This window comes from Ranitomeya variabilis, chromosome 1 (genome assembly GCF_051348905.1).
Source record: "Ranitomeya variabilis isolate aRanVar5 chromosome 1, aRanVar5.hap1, whole genome shotgun sequence".
Classification (NCBI taxonomy): Eukaryota; Metazoa; Chordata; class Amphibia; order Anura; family Dendrobatidae; genus Ranitomeya; species Ranitomeya variabilis.
Genome location: NC_135232.1, coordinates 552,623,185 through 552,648,044, shown reverse-complemented (window position 1 = coordinate 552,648,044; position 24,860 = coordinate 552,623,185). Strand labels below are relative to the sequence as shown.

The 24,860-nt window shown below is 44.7% G+C and overlaps 1 protein-coding gene across 2 annotated transcripts in view; it reads right to left on the bottom strand.

The window, feature by feature from the left end:
- THBS3 (thrombospondin 3) overlaps nt 1-24,860 on the bottom strand; it is a 151,927-nt gene that overhangs the window by 17,603 nt on the left and 109,464 nt on the right. The gene's annotated exons all lie outside the window — the stretch shown is intronic.

Genomic DNA, 24,860 nt, shown 5'->3' with positions numbered 1-24,860 from the left:
GAGGGGTCATATATATTATTGGAGGGGTGGTGTATATTATTGGAGGGGTTGTATATATTATTGGAGGGGTGGTGTATATTATTGGAGGGGTCGTATATATTATTGGAGGGTTGGTGTATATTATTGGAGGGATCGTATATATTATTGGAGGGGTGGTGTAGATTATTGGAGGGGTGGTGTATATTATTGGAGGGGTCGTATATATTATTGGAGGGGTGGTGTATATTATTGGAGGGGTGGTGTATATTATTGCAGGGGTGGTGTATATTATTGGAGGGGTCGTATATATTATTGGAGGGGTGGTGTATATTATTGGAGGGATCGTATATATTATTGGAGGGGTGGTGTATATTATTGGAGGGGTTCTATATATTATTGGAGGGGTGGTGTATATTATTGGAGGGGTCATATATATTATTGGAGGGGTGGTGTATATTATTGGAGGGGTTGTATATATTATTGGAGGGGTGGTGTATATTATTGGAGGGGTGGTGTATATTATTGGAGGGGTCGTATATATTATTGGAGGGGTGGTGTATATTATTGGAGGCATCGTATATATTATTGGAGGGGTGGTGTAGATTATTGGAGGGGTGGTGTATATTATTGGAGAGGTGGTGTATATTATTGGAGGGGTGGTGTATATTATTGGAGGGATCGTATATATTATTGGAGGGGTGGTGTATATTATTGGAGGGTTCGTATATATTATTGGAGGGGTGGTGTATATTATTGGAGGGGTCGTATATATTATTGGAGGGGTCGTATATATTATTAGAGGGGTGGTGTATATTATTGGAGAGGTTGTATATATTATTGGAGGGGTGGTGTATATTATTGGAGGGGTCGTATATATTATTGGAGGGGTGGTGTATATTATTGGAGGGGTCGTATATATTATTGGAGGGGTGGTGTATATTATTGGAGGGGTCGTATATATTATTGGAGGGGTGGTGTATATTATTGGAGGGGTCGTATATATTATTGGAGGGGTCGTATATATTATTGGAGGGGTGGTGTATATTATTGGAGGGGTCGTATATATTATTGGAGGGGTGGTGTATATTATTGGAGGGGTCGTATATATTATTGGAGGGGTGGTGTATATTATTGGAGGGATTGTGTATATTATTGGAGGGGTCGTATATATTATTGGAGGGGTGGTGTATATTATTGGAGGGGTCGTATATATTATTGGAGGGGTCGTATATATTATTGGAGGGGTCGTATATATTATTGGAGGGGTGGTGTATATTATTGGAGGGGTCATATATATTATTGGAGGGGTGGTGTATATTATTGGAGGGGTTGTATATATTATTGGAGGGGTGGTGTATATTATTGGAGGGGTCGTATATATTATTGGAGGGTTGGTGTATATTATTGGAGGGATCGTATATATTATTGAAGGGGTGGTGTAGATTATTGGAGGGGTGGTGTATATTATTGGAGGGGTCGTATATATTATTGGAGGGATTGTGTATATTATTGGAGGGGTCATATATATTATTGGAGGGGTGGTGTATATTATTGGAGGGGTCGTGTACATTATTGGAGGGATTGTGTATATTATTGGAGAGGTAGTGTATAGTGATGAGCGAGCACTAAAATGCTCGGGTGCTCGTTGCTCGGATCGAGCAAATTGGAATACTGGGGTACTCAACCCGAGCAACGAGTCCAATGTAAGTCTATGGGAGACCCGAGTATTTTTACCGCGATCCCACCCGGGGGTCCTTCTAAGGGCTAAAAACATCTGAAATTGATGGAAACACTGCTCAAATGACACAGGAACATCATAGGGATCGCCCCTGGAAGCATTCCTGACTCCTAGTTCACAGCTGTAAGCAATGTTGTCAGTTTCACGCCATTTTTACAGGTGCACCAAAACGAAACCAAAATGGATTTTGCTGGGAAATATGTTAAGGTACATCCTTTCCAGGCTAATGATTTGTATATAAGGCAAAATAATTAACCCCAGACCAAAATGTTTCTCCCCCACTTGGGCTATGTTCAGACACAGCGTTCTTGAAGCGTTTTTCAACTTTAACCTCTTTCTGACCTCGGACGGGATAGTACGTCCGAGGTCAGATACCGCGCTTTGATGCAGGGCTCCGGCGGTGAGCCCGCATCACAAAGCCGGGATATGTCAGCTGTTTTGAACAGCTGACATGTGCACGCAATAGCGGTGGGTGAAATCACGATTCACCAGCCGCTATTAACTAGTTAAATGCCGCTGTCAAACACTGATGATCTGGTGATCGCTGCCATGTAGCAGAGCCGATCGAGCTGTGCCTGCTTCTAGACTCCCATGGAGGCTATTGAAAGCATTGCAAAAGTTAAACAAAAAGTAAAAAAAAAAAATGTGAAAAAAATAAAAAAAATCTAAAAGTTTAAATCACCCCCCTTTCGCCCCATTCAAAATGAATCAATAAAAAAAAAATCAAACCTACACATACAGGTCCTTCTCAAAAAATTAGCATATAGTGTTACATTTCATTATTTACCATAATGTAATGATTACAATTAAACTTTCATATATTATAGATTCATTATCCACCAACTGAAATTTGTCAGGTCTTTTATTGTTTTAATACTGATGATTTTGGCATACAACTCCTGATAACCCAAAAAACCTGTCTCAATAAATTAGCATATCAAGAAAAGGTTCTCTAAACGACCTATTACCCTAATCTTCTGAATCAACTAATTAACTCTAAACACATGCAAAAGATACCTGAGGCTTTTAAAAACTCCCTGCCTGGTTCATTACTCAAAACCCCCATCATGGGTAAGACTAGCGACCTGACAGATGTCAAGAAGGCCATCATTGACACCCTCAAGCAAGAGGGTAAGACCCAAAAAGAAATTTCTCAACAAATAGGCTGTTCCCAGAGTGCTGTATCAAGGCACCTCAATGGTAAGTCTGTTGGAAGGAAACAATGTGGCAGAAAACGCTGTACAACGAGAAGAGGTGACCGGACCCTGAGGAAGATTGTGGAGAAGGACCGATTCCAGACCTTGGGGAACCTGAGGAAGCAGTGGACTGAGTCTGGTGTGGAAACATCCAGAGCCACCGTGCACAGGCGTGTGCAGGAAATGGGCTACAGGTGCCGCATTCCCCAGGTAAAGCCACTTTTGAACCATAAACAGCGGCAGAAGCGCCTGACCTAGGCTACAGAGAAGCAGCACTGGACTGTTGCTAAGTGGTCCCAAGTACTTTTTTCTGATGAAAGCAAATTTTGCATGTCATTCGGAAATCAAGGTGCCAGAGTCTGGAGGAAGACTGGGGAGAAGGAAATGCCAAAATGCCTGAAGTCCAGTGTCAAGTACCCACAGTCAGTGATGGTGTGGGGTGCCATGTCAGCTGCTGGTGTTGGTCCACTGTGTTTCATCAAGGGCAGGGTCAATGCAGCTAGCTATCAGGAGATTTTGGAGCACTTCATGCTTCCATCGGCTGAAATGCTTTATGGAGATGAAGATTTCATTTTTCAGCACGACCTGGCACCTGCTCACAGTGCCAAAACCACTGGTAAATGGTTTACTGACCATGGTATTACTGTGCTCAATTGGCCTGCCAACTCTCCTGACCTGAACCCCATAGAGAATCTGTGGGATATTGTGAAGAGAAAGTTGAGAGATGCAAGACCCAACACTCTGGATGAGCTTAAGGCCGCTATTGAAGCATCCTGGGCCTCCATAACATCTCAGCAGTGTCACAGGCTGATTGCCTCCATGCCACGCCGCATTGAAGCAGTCATTTCTGCCAAAGGATTCCCGACCAAGTATTGAGGGCATAACTGAACATTATTATTTGATGGTTTTTTTGTTTGTTATTAAAAAACACTTTTATTTGATTGGACGGGTGAAATATGCTAATTTATTGAGACAGGTTTTTTGGGTTATCAGGAGTTGTATGCCAAAATCATCAGTATTAAAACAATAAAAGACCTGACAAATTTCAGTTGGTGGATAATGAATCTATAATATATGAAAGTTTAATTGTAATCATTACATTATGGTAAATAATGAAATTTAACACTATATGCTAATTTTTTGAGAAGGACCTGTATTTGGTATTGCTGGGTTCAGAATTGCCCCATCAATAAAAAAAAAGGATTAACCTGAACGCTAAACGGCATAGCGAGAAAAAAATTAGAAACGCCAGAATTACGTTTTTTTGGTCGCCGTGACATTGCATTAAATCAAAAGAACGTATCTGCACCAAAATGGTATCATTAAAAACGCCAGCTCAGCACGCAAAAAATAAGCCCTCACCCGACCCCAGATCATGAAAAATGGAGACGCTTACGGGTATCGGAAAATGGCGCAATTTTTTTTTTTTAGCAAAGTTTGGAATTTTTTTCACCACTTAGATAAAAGAGAACCTAGACATGTTTGGTGTCTATGAACTTGTAATGACCTGGAGAATCACAATGGCAGGTCAGTTTTAGCATTTAGGGAACCTAGTAAAAAAGCCAATCAAAAAACAAGTGTGGGATTGCACTTTTTTTGCAATTTCACCGCACTTGGAATTTTTTTACAGTTTTCTAGTACACGACATGCTAAAACCAATGATGTCGTTCAAAAGTACAACTTGTTTCACAAAAAATAAGCCCTCACATGGCCAAATTGACGGAACAATAAAAAAGTTATGGCTCTGGGAAGGGAGGGAGTGAAAAACGAACATGGAAAATCCCAAGGTCATGAAGGGGTTAACAACTGCTTTCAACCACTACAAATGCATTCACTGGGAAATGTAATTGTAACATTTAACACCCCTAGCTGGCCATGTGGTGTGTAACACATAAGCAGACCCATCTTGTTTCATTTATGAAGGAGGGACTCTTAAAGTCACAAAGCCTATTTTTAGAGGGGCATTAGGTGGCATTAATATTCTTAAAGGGCCATTATTACACAGTGGGTTTCCTATGCTTTTATTGCCTATGCAGTGAGTGGCTGGGTTGCCAACAATTACAACGCACCCCAATACCCCTTTCACGAGAGGTACATGAGGGCTTCCTGAAAAAATGTTGCATTGAATGCAAGGCCTGCCCTGCTATCATGTCATATGCACCCCAATAAGCCAATGAACTCAGGTACTGGATGTCCACAGGAAAACCCACTTCACATTCTTCAGTTGGTCCTGCCATACTGTTTCCTTATGCATTGAATGCAAGGGCTGCCTTGACCCAAATTTGCATGCACCCCAATCCCCCTTGGAAGAAACATGGAGGAGGGCCTCATAAAATAACTGTCCCATTACAAAGGAGCGGGTCTCCTAGACTCATAATGCCCATACACCAAGTGTATGGGCCGACAAACATTTCCCCATGGGGGGTAAATTTTTTAAAAATATGGGGATCACAGACACCCTTGCCAAAAAATTGACTGTCTGTAGCAGCACGGAACACGTGAACCCTGGCGATCTAGTGGTGGAAAATGATGAGAGGTGGAGGAAGGCCTCATTAAAACCTAGGCCCAATTTAAAGCAGCGGGTCTCCTAGACTCGTAATGCCTATACACTAAAGGTACCGTCACACGAAGCGACGCTGCAGCGATACAGACAACGATGCCGATCACTGCAGCGTCGCTGTTTGGTCGCTGGAGAGCTGTCACACAGACCGCTCTCCAGCGACCAACTATGCCGAGGTCCCTGGGTAACCAGGGTACACATCGGGTTGCTAAGCGCAGGGCCGCGCTTAGTAACCCGATGTTTACCCTGGTTACCAGTGTAAAACGTAAAATAACAAACAGTACATACTCACCTTCGCGTCCCCCGGCGTCCGCTTCCTGCACTGACTGAGTGCCGGCCCTAACAGCACAGCGGTGACGTCACCGCTGTGCTGTACTTTCACTTACGGCCGGTTCTCAGTCAGTGCAGGAAGCGGACGGCGGGGGACGTGTGACAGACATCAGAGGGTGAGTATGTAGTGTTTGTTTTTTTACATTTTACACTGGTAACCAGGGTAAACATCGGGTTACTAAGCGCGGCCCTGCGCTTAGTAACCCGATATTTACCCTGGTTACCATTGTAAAACATCGCTGGTATCGTTGCTTTTGCTGTCAAACACAACGATACACGGCGATCTGACGACCAAATAAAGTTCTGAACTTTAATCAACGACCAGCGATATCACAGCAGAATCCTGATCGCTGCTGCGTGTCAAACACAAAGATATCGCTAGCCAGGACGCTGCAACCTCACGGATTGCTAGCGATATCGTTTAGTGTGACGGTACCTTTAGTGTATGGGCTGACAAACATTTTCCCATGGGGGTACATTTTTAAAAAATATTTGATTGGGATTACAGACACCCTTGCCAAAAAATTGACTGTCTGTAGCAGCATGGAAGACGTGAACCCTGGTGATCTAGTGGTGGAAAATGATGAGAGGTGGAGGAAGGCCTCATTAAAAACTAGGACCAATGTAAAGGAGTGTGTCTCCTAGACTTATAATGCCCATACACTAAGTGCATGGGCTGTCAAACATTTCCCCATGGGGGTTACAGTTTTAAAAAATTATTTATGGGTAGTATCAGACTCCCTTGCCCAAAAACTAAATGGCTGTAGCAGCATACAACATGTTCACTATGGTGATCTAGTGGTGGAGAATGAGGAAACATTGATGAAGGCCTCATTAAAAACTAGGCACAATACACACTAGTGCGTAGTTTGTGTACGAAGTAAAATATGAGCTGGCAAGCAAGATCCCGGGCCCACGGCCGAGCTTATGTGCAGGAGCAGGCCCGACAAAGACCACCTGGACAGGTACAGCAGCCCCAAGGACCCCGGCCAGCAGTCAAATCTTGGCAGGCAGCGCCTGAGCCTTAGCTCATCGGAAGTGGGCGCCAGAGAGCTCCGCCGGCAGTGGCAGCAGAGAGACCATCACTCGAGGTTCTGCAGGTGTCAGCTGGACTTGCAGAACTGTCTATCGGAGAACGGGGCGGCCGTAAGCATGACTTCCATGATGTCGGGGTGAACACGCAGCAGACTATCGAAAACGTCCAAAAATTGAAAGCTAGCGCCTCTGGAACCAAGATTGCTCTTGTGACCAACCACATCAAGCTGATGTCCCGACCACAGTGGGCCCTGTACCAGTATCACGTTGACTTCAAACCCGCCATGGAGTCCAAGCGTTTGCGGTATGGCCTCCTGTACCAGCATGAAGAAACTATCAGGAAGGCGTGGGCGTTTGATGGAACCGTGTTGTTTTTACCAAAAAGACTGAATGAGGTCACTGAGGTGTTCAGCCAAACTCGAAATGGAGAGAATGTGCGGATATCACCCTGACCAACGAGCTTCCACTGACCTCGCCCACCTGCTTCCATTTCTATAACATCATTTTCCGAAGACTCCTGGAAATAATGGATATGAAGCAGATAGGACGCAACTATTATAACCCGAGCAATGCCACTGAAGTCAGAGCCCACCGACTTGCCATCTGCCCGGGGTTTTCCACCTCCATCCTCCAGTACGAGTCCAGCATCATGTTGAGCATTGATGTCAGCCATAAAGTCCTCAGGAACGAGACTGTACACGACATCATGAGCAGCCTCTACTCCTCGTGTGGCCCTCAGAGGTTCCAGGATGCCTGCTGCCAGGAGCTAATCGGACAGATCGTCCTCACCAAGTCCAACACTAAAACCTACCGTATAGACGAGATCGCCTGGAACATTACTACAGCGTCCACCTTCAAGAAGGCAGAAGGAAGAGAGATCAGCTTTGTGGACTACTATAAGAACCAATACAACGAACAAGTGAAAGACATGATCCAGCCGCTAATCGTGAACATCCCCCGGAGGCCCAAGCCGGGAGCCACAGACGGAGCCATCGTACCGGTGCCAGAGTTCTGTAACAGGTCTGACCGACAGAATGAGAAACGACTTCAACATCATGAAAGACCTGGCCGTTCACACCCGCTTACCACTAGAACAGAGGGAGCGTCAAGTTGGGAAGTTCATGAACTGAAGGAGCATAAACCAGCTCACCCGTGATGCATAAGCTGAACTTCGGGAGCACGGACCCACTGTGTCCAGGTGTATAGGATCCAAAAGAAGAAAATGTCCAGCTTCACTGAATCCGTGGTCATGATTAAGGGAGCTTAGTCTCCAGAAACGAGTTGAGACTCACACCCATATGGTTTGTGCTGAAGTTTTTATCCTCTATGTTACAAGTTTGTGAATAAAGAAACCTTTTTTTTCACGGATTCGGTGAAGCTGGACATTTTCTTCTTTAAGTTCATGAACTACATACACAAGGATGAGAGCGTTCAGAAAGAGCTACGTTGCCGGTGGGCTGAATTTCGATACCGAACTGCTACAGTTCGAAGGGAGAATTGCACATCCGGAAATAAATCATGCAAAAAGACAAATCTGCTGAATATAATCCACAGTTTGCTGATCGGTTGCGAGAGCAGAGGGGTCCCGTTCTGATCAGCCCCCGAGATATGAATAATTGGCTGCTCTTTTACACCCAGAGAAATTAAAACACGGCGAACGCTCTTCTGCAGAACCTGTTCAAGATCACACAGCAAATGCGCATCAAGATGAACCGGGCAGTGTTGGCTGACGTCAAGGACTTTTTTTTTGGGGGGGGGGGGGTTGGTGAGTTTTTGAAAAAAAAAAGCTGAACAAGGCTAGCAGGCGGGACTATGCAACTTATACCTGCAAAGCTATGATTTTTCCACCACAGATACACCAGGCCTCAGCCTGACATAACAGACTGTATACATTTTCTTTATAATTTTTTTTTTTTCGTAAAAACAATGAATACTGAGTACACCAAGGCTAGCACACAAAACAATGCAACGTATGCCTGCAAACAGAAGGTTTTTACACCACAGATACACCAGGCGTGTGACGGAGAAAAACAGACTGTATATATTGTTTTTAATTTTCTAAAACAATACTGAGTAGACCAAAGGTAGCAGACAGAAGAATGCAACATATGCCTGCAAAGCACGAATTTTGACACCACTGATACACCAGGCGTCAGCCAGAGATAACAGACTGATCAAAATGTGCCCTTTTTTTTTTGGCGCACCAAAATTTTGTCAAAAAGTTGGCTATGACACCCAAAAATAAAATTGGAGTACTAAAATTTTAAGATATTTAGCGCAATGATATGCGATGCGTGTAGTGTACAACACACAGTGATAAATATAATAACTGTAGCTAATTTTTGGGGGGCCAGCTAAAGTTTTTTGGGAGAGCAAAATGGTTTCCAAAAATGTTATAAGACACTACAAAATATTAGATAGTACCCCCCAAAAAAGGACAGATTATTAGTCCCACTCACATGTGATGCCTTGGCCCCCCCCAAAAAATAGGTAAAAAAGTATATTTTCACGCTCTTGCATTGCAATGACCTGGCTGTAGTCCGCAGCATGACCAAGCAAATAAATATCGAAAAAAGGGGGCTATGGATTGCTTTATAACAAAATGAGCAGGTATAATCTTAATAATAAAAAAAAATTGCCAAGGATAACTGTAGCTAGGTATATATAAAATACGCAGCAGCAGACAGTAATGCAGCCTTTTGATGTATCCAGGGAGACCTATACACTCACATACAGTGCCTGCAAGCCTTGCAATTATGTGGATATGTGCACATCGACTCCCCTGCCCAACTAGCAAAATTAAAAACTAGGCCCAATGATAAGGAGTGGGTTTACTAGGCTTGTAACACCCATACACAAAGTGCATGGGATGAGAAAAATTTCACCATGGGGGAACCTTTTAAAAAAAATCTTTTATGGACATCATAGTCAGGCTTGGCAAAAATTGAACTGCCTGTAGCAGCACAGAACACGTTAAGCGTGGTGATCTAGTGGTGGAGAATGAGGAGATATTGCTGAAGGCCTCATGAAAAACTAGGCTCAATGTAAAGCAGTGTGTCTCCTAGACTTGTAATGCCCATACACGCAGTGCATGGGCTGACAAACTTTTCCCCAAGGGGGAGACATTTTTTTAAAATATACTATGGCCAGCAAAGACACCCTTGCCAAAAATTGGACTGCCTATAGCAGCACAGAACACGTTAAGCCTGGTGAATGGTGATCTAGTGGTGGAGAATGAGGAGACATTGCTGAAGGCCTCATGAAAAAATAGGCACAATGTAAAGGAGTGTGTCTCCTAGACTTGTAATGCCCATACACGCAGTATATGGGCTGATAAATATTTCCCCAAGGGGGATACATTTTTTAAAAATATACTATGGCCATCATAGACACCCTTGCCAAAAATTGGACTGCCTGTAGCGGCACAGAAGACGTTAAGCCTGGTGATCTAGTGGTGGAGAATGAGGAGACAAAGATAAATCATACTGAAATAAAAAAAAAAAAGGATGTGAATTCACAGATGAAAGTAAATAACAAAGGGAGGGTCGAACACAGGTTCATTTATATGATGCCAGATTGTGTCCAACGAGATATGTTTGTCCCTAGCAACAGCTTAGAGACAGGGATATAAAAAAAATATATCTAATAGTATTTCAATATTTTCATATTGTGGAGATATACACTGGGTCATAAAAGGACGGTGCAGAGATGTTAAAGCTGGAATATATAAGAATAAAATGGGATAAATATATGTACATCTCATTTTGATGACAGTTCCCCCTGGGGGAGTTTATTTTGGTTTCTAATTAGTAATGGGCATGAGAAAAACACCCTTGCACAAAAATTTAGTGACTTTTGCATCACGGAATACGTTCATCCTGGTGTTGTACTGATTGTGGATGATGAGGATGAGGATATGGAAGAGGATAACACCATACAGACAAAATCAGGAAGCAGATAGCCATGTGTGGTTGGGGAGAGGTCAGCCATGCGTGCCAGACTGCTAACAGGCAAGACTTCTTTGTCCTCACCAAAAGGAAGACTGACCATGGTGTCGTCCTCCTCCTCATCCTCCTCCTCCTCCCTGTCCTCAGGCCATCCCCGCTGAACAGGCTGTTTGACAGCTGTGCTTGTAGTACCGTCTATAGAGCATGAAAGTAGCTCCTGCTCTTCCTCCTCATTGCCTACCAATCCACGTTGGGAAGACATGAGGCTGGGCTGGGTGTGTTCCCACTGTATAGTTCCTTGTTCCATGTCCTCCTGCTCTGCCTGCAATGCATCCTCTTTAATTGTGAGCAGAGAGGTTTTCAGAATGCTGAGAAGCGGGATGGTGAGGCTAATTATGGCATCATTACCGCTCACCATCTTGGTGCAGTCCTCAAAGTTTTGTAGGATGGTACATATGTTTGACATCCATGTCCACTTCTGAGGTCTTATGTGTGGAGTCTGAACTGTATATTGACGGCCTTGTTGATGTTGGTAGTCAACAACTGCCCTCTTCTGCTCACAAATCCTTTCCAACATATGAAGCGTAGAGTTTCAGCACATGGGGACATCACACACCAGTCGGTGAGCCGGAAGCTGCAAACGCTGCTGAAGCACGGCAAGGGCAGCTGAAGCTGTAGCTGACTTTCTAAAATGGGCAGACAGATGGCGTACTTTCACTAGCAGATCCGGCAGCAGAACCACGAGGTTAAGCACATGGGCCAGGCAAGGTACGTGTCTGAGCTCACCTTGCCTCACACACGACCATGCCTGGCTGTAGGTTCAGCGGTGTCATCCAAATATCTGACTGCTCTTTCATCGCTGTCCACAACTCTTCTGCATTGTGCGGTTTGTCACCTATGCAGATTAGCTTCAGCACAGCCTGTTGCCGCTTGGCTGAGGCAGTGCTGCAGTGCTTCCAGCTTCTGACTGATGTATTGATTACAGACATGGAGGCTGAAGAGGAGGAGGTGCAGGAGCTGTAGAATGTGGGGGCAACCCTGATTGATGTAGGGCCCGCAATCCTCAGCGCGGGGAGGATGTGTTCCATCCCAACATCCCAAGGTCCGACTGGGTCCCGGCTTCCACTATGTTAACCCAGTGTGCCGTCAGTGAGATGTACCGTCCCTGCCCACAAGCACTTGTCCATGTGTCCGTGGTTAGGTGGGCTTTACCAGTAACTGCATTGTTGAGGGCATGGGTAATGTTGTGGGACACATGCTGGTGTAATGAAGGTATGGCACACCAGGAGAAATAGTGGTGAATGGGGACCGAGTACCTTGGGACAGCCGCCGCCATCAGGTTGCGGAAAGCTTCCGTCTCAAAAAGCCTAAAAGGCAACATTTCGAGCGCAAGCAGAAGAGAAATGTTAGAATTTAGGTCTGTGGCCTGTCGGGCGTTGGCTGGGTATTTCCTCTTGCGTTACAATGACTGGGCTATAGACAACTGAAGGTTGTGCTGAGACAAGGACGTGGACGGACTTGATGATGGTGCTGCTTGACTGTGGGCAACAACAGCTGCAGGGATAGAGGCATCTTCACATGCACAGTGGACTGGGGATTGGCTTCTACGCAAAAGAGGAAGAAGCAGTAGTGTCACCTGCAGACAGTGTTCCTGGAGCCTGGGGTATGGCCCACAAAGTCGAGTGCTTTGCTGCCATGTGCCTGATCATGCTGGTGGTGGTCAGGCTGGTAGTTTTGCTACCAATGCTGATGCGGGCATGGCAGGTGCTGCAAATGGCCTGTTTGGGGTTATCGGCAGAGTCTTTAAAAAATAACCAGATTCGGGAAGATCTAACAGTTGGAATGGAAACTTCCCTCATTTTGGTGTTAAGGGGAACGAATGCACGCCTTCTGTCTGTGGCCACCACACTGCTTCTTCCTGCCTATTGGGGTGATATGCCTCCTTCCCCATGTGTGCTGCTGTCCTCCTTCTGCATGTCCTCCTGCCAGGTTGGGTCAGTCACTATGTTATCCACCACCTGGTCTTCCACATCTGCACCCTGCTCCTCCTCCTGACTTTCTGGCAATTGTGTCTCATCATCGTCCACCTCTTGTGACACTTACCCACCATTGCCTTGGTGTGACCATGGCTGGTCAAAGCTTTGGCCATTGCTACATGCGATCTCATCTGGCCCTACTTAAAGCTGACCGGCCAAGAGTCCGGAATCTTGAAAGGGAAAACTGAACAGGTCTTCGGAGTGTCCAAATGTGGGATCAGTTGCCTCAGGGCACTAAGCATGGTGGGAGGAAGGAGGATCAGGGGGAGGAATATCCAGTCCACACTCAAGGCTACTCAGACTTGACCGTGTGGAAGACATGGTGGTGGTGGCTAAGTGACTGGAAGCATTATCCACTATCTAACCAACAACTGTTTAACACTGCTCTGGCTTCAATAGGGTGTGTTGCGATCCCCTAGAAATTGGGACAGGAAGGTCGAGCGAGAAAATGTGGGTCTTTGTTGTGGCCCACTTTCAGCTTGGCCACAGCCTCATCCTCTGCATGCACCATCAGCATCACGTCCACTACCCCGTCCCTTGCCTTGCCGATTTTAAATGGACTACTGAACTATTTCAAAAGCTCAACACAAATGTATTTATTTGGAGCAAAATTACACTGTGTGCAGAATTATTAGGCAAGTTGTATTTTGATCACATGATACTTTTTATACATGTTGTCCTACTCCAAGCTGTTCAGGCTTGAGAGCCAACTACTAATTAAGTAAATCAGGTGATATGCATCTCTGTAATGAGGACGGGTGTTGTCTAATGACATCAAAACCCTATATAAGGTGTGCTTAATTATTAGGCAACTTCCTTTCCTTTGGCAAAATGGGTCGGAAGAGAGATTTGATGGGCTATGAAAAGTCCAAAATTGTGACTTGTCTTGCAGAGGGATGCAGCAGTCTTGAAATTGCCAAACTTTTGAAGCGTGATCACCGAACAATCAAGCGTTTCATGGCAAATAGCCAATAGGGTCACAAGAAGCGTGTTGGGCAAAAAAGGCGCAAAATAACTGCCCATGAATTGAGGAAAATCAGGCATGAAGCTGCCAAGATGCCATTTGCCACCAGTTTTGCCATAGTTAAGAGCTGCAACGTTACTGGAGTAACAAAAAGCATAATGTGTGCAATACTCAGGGATATGGCCAAGGTAAGGAAGGCTGAAAAGCGACCACCTTTGAACAAGAAACATAAAACGTCAAGACTGGGCCAAGAAATATCTTAAGACTGACTTTTCAAAGGTTTTATGGATTGATGAAATGAGAGTGACTCTTTATGTGCCAGATGGATGGGCCAGAGGCTGGATCAGTAAAGGGAAGGGAGCTCCACTCCGACTCAGACGCCAGCAAAGTTGAGGTGGGTTACTGCTATGGGCTGGTATCAAAGATGAACTTGTGGGACCTCTTCGGGTTGAGGATGGAGTGAAGCTCAACTCCCAGACCTACTGACAGTTTCTGGAAGACAACTTCTTCAAGCAGTGGTACAGGGAGAAGTCGGTATCGTTCAAGAAAAACATGGTTTTCATGCAGTACAATGCTCCATCACATGCCTCCAACTACTCCACAGCGTGGCTGGCCAGTAAAGGTCTCAAAGAAGAAAAAATAATGACATGGCCCCCTTGTTCACCTGACCTGAACCCCATAGAGAACCTGTGGTCCCTCATAAAATGAGAGATCTATAGGGAGGGAAAACAGTACACCTCTCGGAACAGTGTCCGGGAGGCTGTGGAGGCTGCTGCCCACAATGTTGATCGTAAACAGATCAAGCAACTGACAGAATCTATGGATGGAAGGCTGTTGAGTGTCATCATAAAGAGAGGTGGCTATATTGGTCACTAATTTTTGGGAGTTTTGTTTTTGCATGTCAGAAATGTTTATTTCTAAATTTTGTGCAGCTATATTGGTTTACCTGGTGAAAATAAATAAGTGAGATGGGAATATATTTGGTTTTTATTGAGTTGCCTAATTATTCTGCACAGTAATAGTTACCTGCACAAACAGATATCCTCCTAAGATAGCCAAATCTAAAAAAAAAAAACACTCCAACTTCCAAAAATATTAAGCTTTGATATTTATGAGTCTTTTGGATTGATTGAGAACATAGTTGTTGATCAATAATAAAAATAATCCTCTAAAATACAACTTGCCTAATAATTCTGCACATAGTGTATATCTGATAAGAATGCCTTTGAAGTTACGATTTTTTCCACCACAGATACAACAGGCCGCAGCCACAGATAACAGGCTGTATAATTATTTTTTCTGTTGTATGTGAAATTTTGAAAAAAAAAAAGTAGAACAAGGCTAGCAAACAGAAACATGCTACGTATGCCTACGATTTTTCCACCACAGATACACCAGGCCTCAGCCTGACAAAACAGACTGTATACATTTTTTTTGTTTTTTGGTGAATTTTTGAAAAAGACAAAAAAAAAAAAGTTGAACAAGGCTAGCACACAGAACTACGCAACTTATGCCTGTGAAGATATGATTTTTCCACCGCAGATACAACAGGCCTCAGCCTGACATAACAGACTGTATACATTTTGGGGGATTTTCGGAGAATTAAAAAAAAAAAAAAAAAAAAAAAGTGTGACATAGCAGACTGTATTTTTTTTTTTTTTTTTTTGGAGAATTTTTAACAAAAAAAAAAAAAAGAGTGGAACAAGGCTAGCAGACAGAACTAGGCAACTTATGCATGCGAAGCTATGATTTTTCCACCACCACAGATTCACCAGCCATCAGCCTCAGATAACAGACTGATCTCTAAATGTGGCCTTGATTTTTTTGGACAACTAAATTGTGTCAACAAGTTGGCTGTGATTTTTTGGCGCGCTCACATCTGGTGCCTGGGCCAAAAAGAAAAAAATGTTGAAATAAGGGGGCTATGGATTGCTTTAGAATAAAAGGAGCAGGTATAACGCGAAGGGAAAAAAAAATGCCACGGATAACTGCAGCTAGGTATATATTAACCCCTTCCCGACCTTTTACGCCACGTAGGCGTCATGAAAGTCGGTGCCAATCCCACCTGTGACGCCTATGTGGCGTCATGGAATGATCGCTTCCCTGCAGATCGGGTGAAAGGGTTAACTCCAATTTCACCCGATCTGCATGGACAGGGGGAGTGGTACTTCAGCCCACGGGGGGTGGCTTCACCCCCCCATGGCTACGATCACTCTGATTGGCTGTTGAAAGTGAAACAGCCAATCAGAGCGATTTGTAATATTTCACCTATGAAAATGGTGAAATATTACAATCCAGCCATGGCCGATGCTGCAATATCATCGGCCATGGCTGGAAAACCTAATCTGCCCCCCCCCATCGTCACCGATCGCCTCCCCAGTCCTCCTTTCTGCCCCGTACTGTGGTCCGCTCCCCTCCGTCCTCCTGTCCGCTCCCCCGTCCTCCTGTCCGCTCCCCCCGTGCTTCAATCCACCCCCCCGTGCTCCGATCCCCCCCCCGTGCTCCTATCTCCCCCCCTCATACTTACCGAGCCTCGCGGTGTCCGTCTTCTTCATGGGCACCGCCATCTTCCAAAATGGCGGGCGCATGCGCAGTGCGCCCGCCGAATCTGCCGACTGGCAGATTCGTTCCAGGTACATTTTGATCACTGTGGTAAAACCTATCTCAGTGATCAAAATAAAAAATATAGTAAATGAACCCCCCCCTTTATCAATAATAGACAATAATAAAAATAAAGAAAATATAGATTTTTTTTTCTTCCCCACTAGGGTTAGGGTTAGGGCTAGGGTTAGAATTAGGGTTAGAACTAGAGTTAGGGTTAGATTAGACTATGTGCACACATGGTGCGGATTTGGCTGTGGATCCGCAGCGGATTGGCCGCTGCGGATTCGTAGCAGTTTTCCATCAAGTTTACAGTACCGTGTAAACCTACTGAAAACCAAATCCGCTGTGCCCATGGTGCGGAAAATACCGCGCGGAAACGCTGTGTTGTATTTTCCGCAGCATGTCAATTCTTTGTGCGGATTCCGTTTTACACCTGCTCAATAGGAATCCGCACAAAAAACACTGGAAATCCGGGGTAAATGCACAGGTAAAACGTAGTGCCTTTTACCTGCGCATTTTTCAAAAATGGTGCGGAAAAATCTCACACGAATCCGCAATGTGGGCACATAGCCTTAGGGTTAGGGTTGGAATTAAAGTTAGGGTTGGAATTAGGGCTAGGGTTGGAAATAGGGTTAAGATTAGGCTTGTGGTTAGGGTTAGGGGTGTGTTGGGGTTAGGGTTGTGGTTAGGGTTGGGATTGGGGTTAGGGTTGGGATTAGGGGTGTGTTGGGTTAGGGTTGTGGTTAGGGGTGTGTTGGGGTTAGGGTTATATCTAGAGTTGGGATTAGGGTTTGGGGTGTGTTGGGGTTAGTGTTGGAGTTAGAATTGAGGGGTTTCCACTGTTTAGGCACATCAGGGGTCTCCAAACGCAACATGGCGCCACCATTGATTCCAGCCAATCTTGAATTCAAAAAGTCAAATGGTGCTCCCTCCCTTCCGAGCCCCGCCGTGCGCCCAAACAGTGGTTTACCCCCACATATGGGGTACCAGCATACTCAGGACAAACTGGGCAACAATTATTGGGGTCCAATTTCTCCTGTTACCCTTGCGAAAATAAAAAATTGCTTGCTATAACATAATTTTAGAGGAATGAAAAATTATTTTTAATTTTCACGGCTCTGCGTTATAAACTTTTGTGAAGCACTTGGGGGTTCAAAGTGCTCACCACACATCTGGATATGTTCCTTGGGGGGTCTAGTTTCCAAAATGTGGTGACTTGTGGGGGGTTTCTACTCTTTAGGCACATCAGGGGCTCTGCAAATGCAACTTGACACCCGCAGACCATTCCATCAAAATCTGCATTGTGCCCAAACAGTGGTTTACCCCCCACATATGAGGTACCAGCGTACTCAGGACAAACTGGACAAAAACTATCGGGGTCCAATTTCTCCTGATACTCTTGCGAAAATAAAAAATTGCTTGCTAAAACATAATTTTTGAGGAATGAAAAATTATTTTTTATTTTCACGGCTCTGCGTTGCAAACTTTTATGAAGCACTTGGGGGTTCTAAGTGCTCACTACACATCTAGATAAGTTCCTTGGGGGGTCTAGTTTCCAAAATGGGGTCACTTGTGGGGGGTTTCTACTATTTAGGCACATCAGGGGCTCTGCAAAGGGAATGTGACACCTGCAGACCACTCCATCAAAGTCTGCATTTCAAAACGTCACTACTTCCCTTCCGATCCCCGACTTGTGCCCAAACAGTGGTTTACCCCCACCTATTGGGTATCAGTGTACTCAGGACAAACTGGGCAACAACTATTGGGGTCCAATTTCTCCAGTTACCCTTGTGAAAATAAAAAATTGCTTGCTAAAACATAATTTTTGAGGAATGAAAAATTATTTTTTATTTTCACGGCTCTGCGTTGCAAACTTCTATGAAGCACTTGGGGGTTCAAAGTGCTCACTACACATCTAGATACGTTCCTTGGGGGTTCTAGTTTCCAAAATGGGGTCACTTGTGGGGGGTTTCTACTGTTTAGGCACATCAGGGGCTCTGCAAACGTAACATGATGCCCGCAGACCATTCCATCAAAGTCTGCATTCCAAAACGTCACTACTTCCCTTCCGAGCCCCGGCATGTGCCCAAACAGTGGTTTACCCCCATATATGGGGTATCAGCGTACTCCGGAGAAACTGGACAACAACCCTTGGGGTCAAATTTCTCCTGTTACCCTTGGGAAAATTAAAAAATTCTGGGCTAAAAAAATATTTTTGAGGAAAGAAAACACATTTATTATTTTCACGGCTCTGCGTTATAAACTTCTGTGAAGCACTTGGGGGTTCAAAGTGCTCACCACACATCTAGATAAGTTCCCTTGGGGGTCTAATTTCCAAAATGGGGTCACTTGTGGGGAGTTTCTACTGTTTAGGCACATCAGGGGCTCTGCAAACGCAATGTGACGCCTGCAGAGCATTCCATCAGTCTGCATTTCAAAACGTCACTACTTCCCTTCCGAACCCCGACGTGTGCCCAAACAGTGGTTCACCCCCACAAATGGGGTATCAGCGTACTCAGGAGAAACTGGACAACAACTTTTGGGGTCCAATTTCTCCTGGTACCCTTGAGAAAATAAAAAATTGTGGGCTAAAAAATCATTTTTGAGAAAAGAAAAATTATTTTTTATTTTCATGGCTCTGCGTTATAAACTTCTGTGAAGCACTTGGGGGTTCAAAGTGCTCACCACACATCTAGATTAGTTCCTTGGGAGGTCTTGTTTCCAAAATGGTGTCAGTTGTGGGGGAGCTCCAATGTTTAGGCACATAGGGGCTCTCCAAACGCGACATGGTGTCCGCTAATGATTGGAGCTAATTTTCCATTCAAAAAGCCAAATGGCGTGCCTTCCCTTTCGAGCCCTGCCGTGCTCCCAAACAGTGGTTTACCCCCACATATGGGGTATCATCGTACTCAGGACAAACTGGACAACGACATTTGGGGTCCAATTTCTCCTGTTACCCTTGGGAAAATAAAAAATTCTGGGCTAAAAATAATTTTTGAGGAAAGAAAAATTATTTTTTATTTTCACGGCTCTGCGTTATAAACTTCTGTGAAGCACCTGGGGGTTTAAAGTGCTCACTATGCATCTAGATAAGTTCCTTCGGGGGTCTAGTTTCCAAAATGGGGTCACTTGTAGGGGAGCTCCAATGTTTAGGCACACAGGGGCTCTCCAAACGCGACATGGTGTCCGCTAACGATTGGAGCTAATATTCCATTCAAAAAGTCAAATGGCACGCCTTCCCTTCCGAGCCTTGCCGTGCACCCAAACAGTGGTTTACCCCCACATATGAGTTATCTGCGTACTCAGGAGAAATTGCCCAACAAATTTTAGGATCCATTTTATCCTGTTGCCCATGTGAAAATGAAAAAATTGAGGCTAAAAGAAATTTTGTGTGAAAAAAAAAAAATACTCTTTCATTTTTACGGATCAATTTGTGAAGCACCTGAGGGTTTAAAGTGCTCACTATGCATCTAGATAAGTTCCTTGGGGGGTCTAGTTTCCAAAATGGGGTCACTTGTGGGGAGCTCCAATGTTTAGGCACACAGGGGCTTTCCAAACGCGACATGGTGTCCGCTAACGATGGAGATAATTTTTCATTCAAAAAGTCAAATGGCGCTCCTTCCCTTCCGAGCCTTACCATATGCCCAAACAGTGGTTTACCCCCACATGTGAGGTATCGGTGTACTCAGGAGAAATTGCCCAACAAATTTTCGATCCATTTTATCCTGTTGCCCATGTGAAAATGAAAAAATTGAGGCTAAAATAATTTTTTTGTGAAAAAAAGAACTTTTTCATTTTTACGGATCAATTTGTGAAGCACCTGGGGGTTTAAAGTGCTCACTATGCTTCTAGATAAGTTCCTTGGGGGGTCTAGTTTCCAAAATGGGGTCACTTGTGGGGGAGCTCCAATGTTTAGGCACACGGGGGCTCTCCAAACGCGACATGGTGTCCGCTAAAGATTGGAGCCAATTTTTCATTCAAAAAGTCAAATGGCACTCCTTCCCTTCCAAGCCCTGCCGTGCGCCCAAACAGTGGTTTACCCCCACATATGAGGTATCAGCGTACTCAGGACAAATTGGACAACAACGTTCGTGGTCCAGTTTCCCCTTTTACCCTTGGGAAAATAAAAAAATTGTTGCTAAAAGATCATTTTTGTGACTAAAAAGTTAAATGTTCATTGTTTCCTTCCATGTTGCTTCTGCTGCTGTGAAACACCTGAAGGGTTAATAAACTTCTTGAATGTGGTTTTGAGCACCTTGAGGGGTGCAGTTTTTAGAATGGTGTCACTTTTTGGTATTTTCAGCCATATAGAACCCTCAAACTGACTTCAAATGTGAGGTGGTCCCTAAAAAAAATGGTTTTGTAAATGTTGTTGCAAAAATGAGAAATCACTGGTCAAATTTTATCCCTTATAACTTCCTAGCAAGAAAAAATGTTGTTTCCAAAATTGTGCTGATGTAAAGTAGACATGTGGGAAATGTTATTTATTAACTATTTTGTGTCACATAACTCTCTGGTTTAACAGAATAAAAATTAAAAATGTGAAAATTGCAAAATTTTCGCCAAATTTCTGTTTTTTTCACAAATAAACTCAGAAATTATCGACCTATATTTACCACTAACATGAAGCCCAATATGTCACGAAAAAACAATCTCAGAACCGCTAGGATCCGTTGAAGCGTTCCTGAGTTATTACCTCATAAAGGGACACTGGTCAGAATTGCAAAAAAACGGCCAGGTCATTAAGGTCAAAATAGGCTGGGACATGAAGGGGTTAAATAAGCAGCAGCAGACAGTAATGGAGCTTTTGGAGGTTTGCAGTCAGAGCTATGTACTCACATATAGTGCCTGCAGGCCTTAAACTGATATGTGCACATAGACTTCCCTGCCAACCTAGCGCTGCAATCTCAGGACCCAAGAATTAGCCCTAAAAAGGACTGTTGGTTTCACAGGAGTTGTGGACTGAACAGTTGCACACCTACACTAACTATTAAAAGGGCGATTCTGACCCTATCTCAGAATCTCCCTACACTCGCTAAGTCCGGTTCAGAATGCAGCGAGCAGGGCTGCGCCAGGTCTCTTATAAACCTGATAACGCTGTGTGGCTAGCCAATCACTGTAATACCACAACAAAGATGGCTTCGGTATTACAGTGCATGGCAGACAATCCCTGCACTGTCATTGACCCTCTAAAGAGCGCCAGAATTGCAGGACGGAGACCCGAGCTCCCACCGAATAATCCCGGAAATACTTAGTGCTCGCCGAGTACACCGAGCATTGTGATACTCGGGCGAGTACCGAGTAGTGACGAGCACGTTCGCTCATCACTAGTCATGTATATTATTGGAGGGATTGCGTATATTATTGGAGGGGTCGTGCATATTATTGGACGGATTGTGTACATTATTGGAGGGGTTGTGTATATTATTGGAGGGGAAGAGTATATTATTGGAGGAGTCATGTATGTTATTGAGGGTCATGTCCATTATTGGGGGTCGTGCACATTGTCGGGAAGTTGTGCACAATATCAGGGGAGTCGTGTCCACTATTGGGGTGGAGGGTCGTTGTCAGGGGGTTACTGCAACAGAGAGGAGCCAGAAGATTGCTCCTACTCCTGAGCTGAATAGAAGAACTTCACCTTCTTATTAAAGTGTATAGTAGGGACAGCGTGGGACGCTGGTGCTAAAATTTGTTGTCCTATTCCGCCAATATGTATTAGTATACTGGGTGCCTTACACTTTCTAAATATACAGTAAATTAGCAGGAATACTGCAGAAAATAACTGCAGACTTCTGAGACACATTAGAGACAAAATGTTTTATACCCTTTGTATATTCTTTATTTTAATTAATAGAAATAAAAGTTACATTTTATGGTCTTCTAGTGAGGGTTTATTTGGAGTTCCCCCAATTTGGAAGTTATTTGTATGAGTGGTATTTTCCATTTCCCCTGTTCATGTTACCTTTTGTCTGGTTGGTGTACCATGGTGAACAACTACTCCCCTCTTACCTGGGTGGAGGAAAGGTACAGATGGAGGGCAGATTCAGGAGTTAAGGCAAGGTATGTGGCATCTTCACCATCTGAAGTAATCCGGGGAACAGGTCAAGCTAGGGCAACCCCTAGCGTTAGGGACAGGGAAGGAGCCCCTAGTCCCGGTTCATCTGACAACAGAGTCGTGACAATCGTGCCCATTATTGTGGGTTGTGCACACTATCGAGGGAGTCGTGTCCATTATTGTGCATCGTGCACAACATCGGGGGAGTCCAGTCCACTATCAGCGGGGAAGGATTGTGTCCATTATTGAGGGTCGTGCACACTATTGGGGGGGGTTGTGCCCATTATCGCTGGTCGAGCACAATTTCAAGGGAGTCGTATTCAATATTGGATGTCGAGCACACTATTGGGGGGGTATCGAGCCCATTATTGTGAATCGTACACAGTATCGGGGGGAGGGTTGTGTACATTATTGGGGGTCGTACACAAAATCGAAGAGCTGTGCACAGTAACAGAGGAGCTGTATCCACTATAGTGGGGGGTCGTATCCACTATCAGGGTGGGGTCATGCACACTATTAGGGAGGTCGTGTCCACTATTGGAAGGAGGGTTGTGTCCATTACTGATCGTCGGGCACACTATCAGGGGGAGGTTCACGTCCATTATTGGAGTCGTGCACACTATTGGGGTAGTTGAGGCCAATATCGAAGGGGTTGTGTACATTATTATAGGGGTCATGCACACTACCAGGGAGGTAGAGCACAATATCAGAGGAGTCGTGTCCTCTATTGGGGAGGTCGTGCACAATACCGGGGGGGGTCCAGTATCGAGGGGGTTGTGCACAATATCAGGGGGATCGTTTCCACAATTGGGGGGTCATGCATGTATCAATGGGGCCGTGTCCACTACTGTGGGGGGGCGGAGTTGTGTCCACTACTGGGGGGTTGTGCACAATATAAGGGTGGTCGTGTCCACTGCTGGGGGGACGGAGTCGTGTCCACTACTGGGAGGGTTGTGCACAATATCAGTGGGGTCAAGTCCACTGTTGGAGTGGCAGAGTCGTGTCCACTATTGAGGGGGGGTCGTGCACAATATCAGTGGAGCCGTATCCACTATCAGGGTGTAAGGGGGTGTGTGTTGTGAATTCCGCTCTTGGGCTCCCTCCGGTGGTTTTAAGTGGAACGGCTGCTCCTTGGATTTAGCAGTCAGCAGCTGCTTCCACTGATCGTCTATTCTGGCTCGGCTATTTAAGCCTGGCTCTATCCTTCAGCCAGTGCCAGTGATCAATGGTTCCTGGTTGGATTCACATCTCTGCTTGGATTTCCCTGATGTTCTGACCAGTTCAGCAAAGATAAGTCCTTGCTTGGTTCTTTTGCTGTCCACATTTTGTGGACCTTATCGTTCTGCACTTTCTATGTTTTTTCTAGTCCAGCTTGTCAGTATGGATTATTTCAGTTAAGCTGGAAGCTCTGGGTATGCAGATTTGCCCTCCACACCTTTAGTCAGGTGTGGAGATTTTTGTAAACTCTGTGGTGGAGTTTTCTAGTTTTTTAATACTGACCGCACAGTATTCTGTCCTATTCTATCTGTCTAGCTAGAGTGGCCTCCTTTGCTTCATCCTGGTTTCATTCTGCATATGTCATTTCCCTCTCCACTCACAGTCAATATTTGTGGGGGGCTGTCTATCCTTTGGGAATTTTTCTCTGAGGCAAGATAGCTTTCCTGTTTCTATCTTTAGAGGTGGTTAGTCCTCCGGCTGTGACGAGGTGTCTAGGGAGTGACAGGAACATCCCACGGCTACTTCTAGTGTTGTGTTAAGCTCAGGAACTGCGGTCAGTACAGGTACCACCTCCTCCAGAGCTCGTCCCATGTTGCTCCTAAACCACCAGTCCATAACAGTACAACTGGCCAAAAATGAATTAAATGCATCTCAAAAGAAGGAAAAAAAAGTTCTGAGTCATTTTTTTTTCTGCAGTCTGTTTTGTCTTTTTTTTCCTCTTAATCTCTGGGTGGTTCAGGATTTTGGCGCTGGCATGGATGTTCAGGGTTTGTTTTCTCGTGTGGATCAACTTGCTGCAAGTACAGAGTATCCAAGATTATGTTGTCCAGACTCCGGCTTTAGAGCCTAGAATTCCTACTCCTGATTTGTTTTTTGGGGACAGATCTAACTTTTTGAACTTTAAAAATAACTGCAAATTGTTTTTTTGCTTTGAAACCCCCGTTCCTCTGGTGATCCCATTCAGCAGGTTAAAATTGTCATCTCGCTGCTGCGTGGTGACCCTCAGGACTGGGCATTCTCCCTTGAATCAGGGGATCCGGCATTGCTTAATGTAGACGCATTTTTTCAAGCGCTCAGATTATTGTATGACGAACCTAATTCTGTGGATCATGGAGAAAAAACCTTGTTGGCCCTATGTCAGGGTCAGGAAACGGCAGAATTATACTGCCAGAAATTTAGAAAATGGTCTGTGCTCACT